The sequence below is a fragment of the Setaria italica genome, chromosome IV (genome assembly GCF_000263155.2).
Source record: "Setaria italica strain Yugu1 chromosome IV, Setaria_italica_v2.0, whole genome shotgun sequence".
Classification (NCBI taxonomy): domain Eukaryota; kingdom Viridiplantae; phylum Streptophyta; class Magnoliopsida; order Poales; family Poaceae; genus Setaria; species Setaria italica.
In genome coordinates this window covers 4893406-4900238 of record NC_028453.1, presented here as the reverse complement: position 1 = coordinate 4900238, position 6833 = coordinate 4893406, and positions in this window count along the sequence as shown.

Below are 6833 nucleotides of genomic sequence, written 5' to 3'. Positions count from 1 at the left end.
CCGCCGCCTCCCTGTCCACTACCGGCGTCCCCTCTCCCATCACCATCTACCCAAGGTGAGGGCCAAAATGGATCCTCCACACCCTCCTCCATCTCCCCCACCACCTGGCCTCACTGCTGGCGAGCTAGGCCGCCCGGCCCCCCACCGTTTTCCCCCTCCTCTCCCATCTCCCTATCACGGTTTCAAGGAAAGAAGAAAGCCCTCTAATTTTGATCTAACCCCCTCCTTTTTCATATTCACAAATCAGCCCTCCCACCTCTCTCAAAGACATCTTGCGGATATGCCCTTCCACCTTCTAGAAGTATTCACGAATAGGTCCTTGGTTCTCGCAGTTTAGTCCTAAACCTTGTTTTAAGCCCCTAACACTCTGTTAACTCGTCATTTCATGCGCCAAACTTCCTCCAATTAATCCCAAATTCGACCACGGCATCCTCCAATATACTTCCACCGAGGCATCTCCAAATTTCATAAAAATACTCATTCCTCCTATTTTCCGTTCGCATTCCCTGTTCGAAGCTCAACGGGTAAAACTTTAATTTTCTTTTATTTATTGTGTGCTCGATTGTGTGTGCCGTAGATCGCGGAGTACCCGAGGAGGAGCACGAGGAGAAGTTTGACCACGAGCCCGAGCCCGAAGACCAGCACCACGAGCAGAAACTCCCGGAAGGCTTTGAGGACAGCAATTCCAATCTCACCCTTTGATGCATATTTATCCTAATTTTTCAAACACAACCTATTAGCCTGTTTTATAAATTGCATATTGTTTTACTGCTAAAATATGGTTGGATAGCCACCCCTTGATTGTTATGATTATTCCTTGATTGTCCTATAATTATCTCTAAACATGACTTGCTCTGTTTGGATGATAATTACTGCTAGAATGTTTAGGACCTTGTTACTCAATTCAATCATGGTTATAATGTGTGTTGTTAAAGAATAAATGTGTGAGTGTTTTTAAAAGAGAAAACGGGTTTTCGGAAATAAAGGAAAGAAATGCTTAGATGAGATGGATGGGTGTTTCTTGTGTGAAATGCCAATAAGTTGGGCTCGTACCTTGGTGGTTTAGCAAGGTTGGGGGATATCCATCTTGTCATGGTTAAGGACCGAGTTGATGTGTCATCTTACCTAACCCAACCATCGTGCAACTACTCGACCGTTGTATACGGCAACAGCTTAGCATAAATCCCACTAGCTAGCTTGTTAGTCATCAAGTAGGCTGGTGAGCAATGGGAGACCATGGAGAAGGAGTAAGGTCTTTGTGACTTAGGTCCCTGTTAAGACCTCGTTGGTGGGTCGTTAACCCCTTGGTTGCTTCCGTGTTGACTAGTCAGTCTCAGCTAAGGTGGATAATGGCTTTGATAGGATTTGCACCGACACTAAGGTGACCGTGTTGCGGTACCCTACTTGTGGGAAAAGTGTACAACCTCTGCAGAGTTAAAACCTATCCGGGTAACCGTGTCCATGGCATTGGACGAGTTACGGCTTGGTCATATAACTAGTACTTGAAGTTGGATGATTTTCATGGCGTGTGTTAAATTTCGGAAGTGTCCGACAGTTGTGCCGTGAGCTACTGCGGACGGGGAGTCCGGTAGCATTAAAACTTGGATCCTTTGTGTAGGATCAACCCCACTTAATGATTCGGATGCAAAAAGAAATGTTTGTAAAAACTCTTTGAAAATGAACCCTTGCATGTGTTGAAAATCTAGCTTTAATGCAAATAAACCTTATCCATATCCTTGTTATATCCTGTGCATATTCTTGATTGTTTTCCCCCTCCATGGTTGGGGTTGGACTTGTTGAGTACTTTTGTACTCACCCTTGTTTTGTTGCTTCAGAGGAAGACCTGGACTTCATCGCCGAGGACTTCGAGTAGGAGGTCACTTCCGCACCCAACGCTGCCTATGGTGTTGGCCTTTGCAGAATGCTTCCGCTGTTGCTTAGTTTCGATTGCAGCCTGGGGTCCGACTGGACTGCAACTTGGATCTGTATCGTTGTTGGTTTAGTTCTCCTTTGGGTGTGGCTTGCCCACCCGCTCCTTCGGGAGTTGTACGGGTTTTGAACCATCTGTTGAATAAATGTGTCATCAGCCTCCTGGGACTGATATTTGTATCACATTTAGTCTCTACTTATGTGGGGACACTTCACAAGGTCACCACCACTCGTGAGTTATAGGATTCTTGTTAAATAATATGTTGTTAGTTATGAATGGATTCAAATTGAGCAACTTTGAATCATGAAACGGACTTGAGCAAGAATAGTATGGTCATGTTGAGATTGGAGCTCACTTGACTTAGACTTGTTTGAGTTAATTAAGGACTACGACTTTGTTGCCGAGTTCTTGAGCACTATTTCGTACAAACCACATGCTTAATATGGAAATGGCAAGCCAAGTAGCATAAGTCGCACCTTTCCTTGATCGGATTCAGCGCGGTTGGGATGAGGTGTGATAGGCCATGTTCGGTGCACCTATACACTTCTGACCATTCGTTCATAGTCGGGAGTGGTATGTGAACGGTCGGGGGCATGAATTAACACTTATCCTCGCCCGAGGGTGTGGTCGTTGGTCATGCATCTCGTGTGGGAAAAGTTGTACACCCCTGCAGGGTTATAATCTATTGTAATAGCCGCGCTCTCGGTCATTGAGCAAGCTCTTGATACCCCACTGTCATAGTAGAGTTACCGAATGGAGTTCATTGAAGATTGAGCTCATAATCATGATCACATTTACTTATTGCAATTACTTGATGCTTGACTTAGTGATCATAGAATGCCATGTCTTTTGCTTATTATAACTTGATCAAATGTAGATACTTTTTATGCAAATTTAATTACCAATACCATTCCTTGCTACTTAACGAAATGCATTTTCCTTGAGGGTCGGGCAAGTATATACCCATATTTGGATAAGACCTGCTACTTACGATGCCACCATTAAGTTGTTGCATGTGAACTGCAACCGGAGGCCACCTTTAGTTATTTCTTACCCATGGATGGAGGTGCGGGAAGGAAGTAGATGGCCAAGGTTTAGGAAGGGCACTATCAACATATAGTGTGAACTTCTTATTTTGTGTTGTATCATATGAGAGCGATGATAGAACTTTCCACTGCAAATTTTATGAACTTGTTATGTATGTGAACTTGAACCTCTTTATGTAATGTGATGAACTATGTATGGATTGCTATATGGATGATGGTTATTTGTTGTGCTTGTGAGGTATGTATAAATCCTAGGCAGTGCTCATGACACATCTCAAGGATGACCGGAGTTATGCTTATTTAGTTAAGTTGATCAAAGGATGATAACCTCATTAAATGGGTGTAACTTGGAGGTTCCTCGCAACCACCGCCAACGAGGTGCACGTGCGGCCGCGGAGCTGATGCGATCACGCGAGGACTGGGTCGGGGTCTCCCTACGCCTGGCCACGTGCGCACTCATCGCTGAACGCGCGGCGTCGCATGTGCCACCGGGTCTAGCACGACGAGACCACCTACGTCCTCCTCCGCAGAGCGCGCCGTCACCAGGGGCGCGCACTTGCAGCGCCTGCGTGGAGGTACGCACGGTCCAGCGCAACTATGACGAGCTGGACCTGGACGCCGTCATGCAGACGGCCGTAAATGCAGCGGGCGGAGATGGAGGCATGCGTCCTCCTACACTGTACCACTTCTCCAACCGCCTGCTCCGCGCCACTACTAGAAAACCCCCCTGTAGCTACGCCAGTTTTAGAATTAGACACGCTTTATTTCGTCTATATGTCATTGTAGGCACACTTTCATAAAGCATGTTAGACGCGTCTTCGTATGTACCGTGTCAGACCTTGTAGAGACGAATCCTTTAAGCGTTGCTATGAAAGAAAGAGACATTTTATAAACACATTAGATGCATTTCTAAAAATATTGATACAATTTTGCAGACATATATATAAAATGTCTCTAGTGGTGTAGTTACGTAGTATAGTAACGTTTCATTTCGTGGTAATAAATATAGATACAATTTATAGATACGTATGTAACATGCCTACTAATATAGACGCTTTTTATAACGACGCCTTATTGCACAGTAATTAGTATAGAGATGATTTAGTGGAATGTGACAGGTGACGTGGCACATGACGTGACGGATGATGTGGCGGGTGACGTGGAACGTGACATGGCAGATGACACGTTTCATAGTAACACCAAATTGCATGTTAACAAATGTAGAAATAATATCGTAAATATATTTTTATTACACGTGTACGGATACATAGACACGTTTTATAGTAGACACGCTTAATATCAAATACCCGTCAGTTGTAGAACTTTTTTTATTTTTAACCCTTTTTTTGTTTATTTTTAAAAATAACCTCAGCGGGGTTTTATTTGCGCGGCCTAACCCTTTTGGCCGCGCCAGACCGCCTGGCGCGGTAGGAAGATGCTGCCGCGCCACATGCACTGGCGCGGCAGCCCCCTGCCACGCTGGCGCGGCGAGTCGCGGCGCCAGGTGGGCGCTGACGTGGGCGCGCGTTCGCCGCGCCAGCCCGCCTGGCGCGGCAGGGCCAACACTAAATCCGTGCACCGGTCCCTTCCTCCTCCCTCCCTCCTTTCTTCCTCCTCCAGAAACACCCGAGCCCGAAGCTCCAGCGCCGCCCCACGCCGCCCCACCCCCAAATCCACCCAAAATCCGGCGTTTTCGGTGGGGGAAAGTAGTGGGAATCGATCCCTGCTTCGTGTGGAAGGTATTCCCCTACTTATTCTCGTGTTTTACCGTTGCATTTGGTAGATCGGAGGATGTTTAGGTGACTTAGGGTTAGGTTAGTGATTTGAAATTTCAATGAAATGCAATGGTGTTTTGTGTTAGATGATACGTAGTTCATACGCAATTGAGTCTCTGCCCGCGATATTGACGTGTAGAACTTATTGATTTAAGGATATATTCATTGAATCGTATAGTGCAATGTATATGTGTATTTTTTGTTTGCAATTTGTCCAATATATGTAATGTGTGTAGTTGATATATCGAATATGTGCAATGTGTAGTGTATATGACATGGTGAAATGTTTGTATTTTGTAGATGGATCGTTTAGTTCGATTTTTTCATGGTGGTGTTGTGAAACAAAATGGGGAGTTAGAGAATATGAATGAGTCAATTGAAATATTTGATGGTCCTCCAAGTTTTAGTGATTTAGTTGACCGTGTAATGATGAAGTATGGATGTAGAGTGGATGAGATCAGTTTGAGAGGTCGTTTTGATTGTGGGAAAGCTAGAGCTCATTATGTTCTCATGAAGTTAGCATCCGATGCGAATTGGAAGCACTATAAGGATGTTGTGCACGAAGATAATGTTGCATGTTTGGAGGTTATAGTCGAAATTGTTCATATGCCTGGCCCAAATGTTGTCATGAGGGAGGAAGTGACGGTAGTGAACCATGATGGTACCCAGGAGTCAGAAATGCTGCATCACGTGTTAGGTGAAACAGATTGTAAATTGTTATCTTTAATAATGGGTAATAATTTTCCTAATAACATTTTTGAGAGGGATGAAGCAAATATAGATGTTGATAATGTCTCTATGGGTTCCGAAGATTGTGAATTGGAGGAAGATGGGGTAGTAGGTGAGGAGGTAGAGGAGGAATCACTATTTGAGAGTGGTGGGCATGAATATGAGAACGTCGGGGTAGAAAATGAAGAGGATGGACTGCAATTTGACACCGCAACCGTACATGATGTAGAAGGCATTCGTCGTATGGACGATTGTTTTTCTTACACCCAGTGTGAGTTGCGGATGTTAAAAGAACGTGATGTCGAACTGCCATCCGTTCCCAATGATAAGGACATAAGTATGGTTCACAAAGCAATATGTGAATCTAGTATGGTGAATGCCGAAGGGACGTCCATTGGTGAGAGTCCAGTGATTAAGAAGGGGATGAAGTTCAATAGTCTTGAGGAGCTGAAGTTTTTCTTGGCTGACTACGCAGTGAGGTTACATAGACCTTTTAGCGTAGTTCACTCTGACAAGAACTTAAGATACAATGTGATGTGCAAGCAAGGATGCCATTGGCGTGTATGGTCTCGGCTAATATCAAGCACCGGACAATGGAGAATTTCAAATGTTGTGCAACCGCATACTTGTCGGTCGTCACAGTCGAAGCGAGAGCATGTACAGTGCACAGCAAAGTACCTTGGATGGCGTATCCTAGGCATTATCCGTAAAGATAGCGAGACATCGGTGCCATCACTCGTGGAGTCCATCTTCATCTTTAGTGGGTACCGTGTGAAGTATTCGAAGGCTTGGCGGGCGAAGCAACACGCTATTGCCCTGCTTTGGGGCGACTGGAAGGAGTCGTACGGCATGGTTCCTAGGGTACTCTCAGCTATAACCTACTACAATCCCGGAGTTAAATGGTGGATCGACTCATGTGGCATGATGGTTCCTGACAATGGAGTGTTGAAGCATATACTGCAAAGGGTATTTTGGTGCTTCCCTCAATGTAGTGAGGCATTTCAACATTGCCGTCCTGTGATACTGGTGGACGGTACATTCTTGACTGGCAAGTACAAGGGTACATTAATGATGGCAGTTGCTGTAGATCCAGAACAACAGATTGTGCCTCTTGCTTTTGCCTTGGTCGAGAGTGAGAATAATGAGAGTTGGTCATGGTTTATGAAACTTGTTCGGGTAAATGTTCTTGAACCTTCACGGATAGTGTGTATGATATCAGATAGGCATCATGGGCTTCTAAATTGTGCAAAGGACCACATTGATGGTTTTCCACCGCTTGTGCATAGGTGGTGCATGAGGCACTTTGCTGCCAACATGTCGCGTCGGCAGAAGAGCAATCGTGTGATTGGAAAA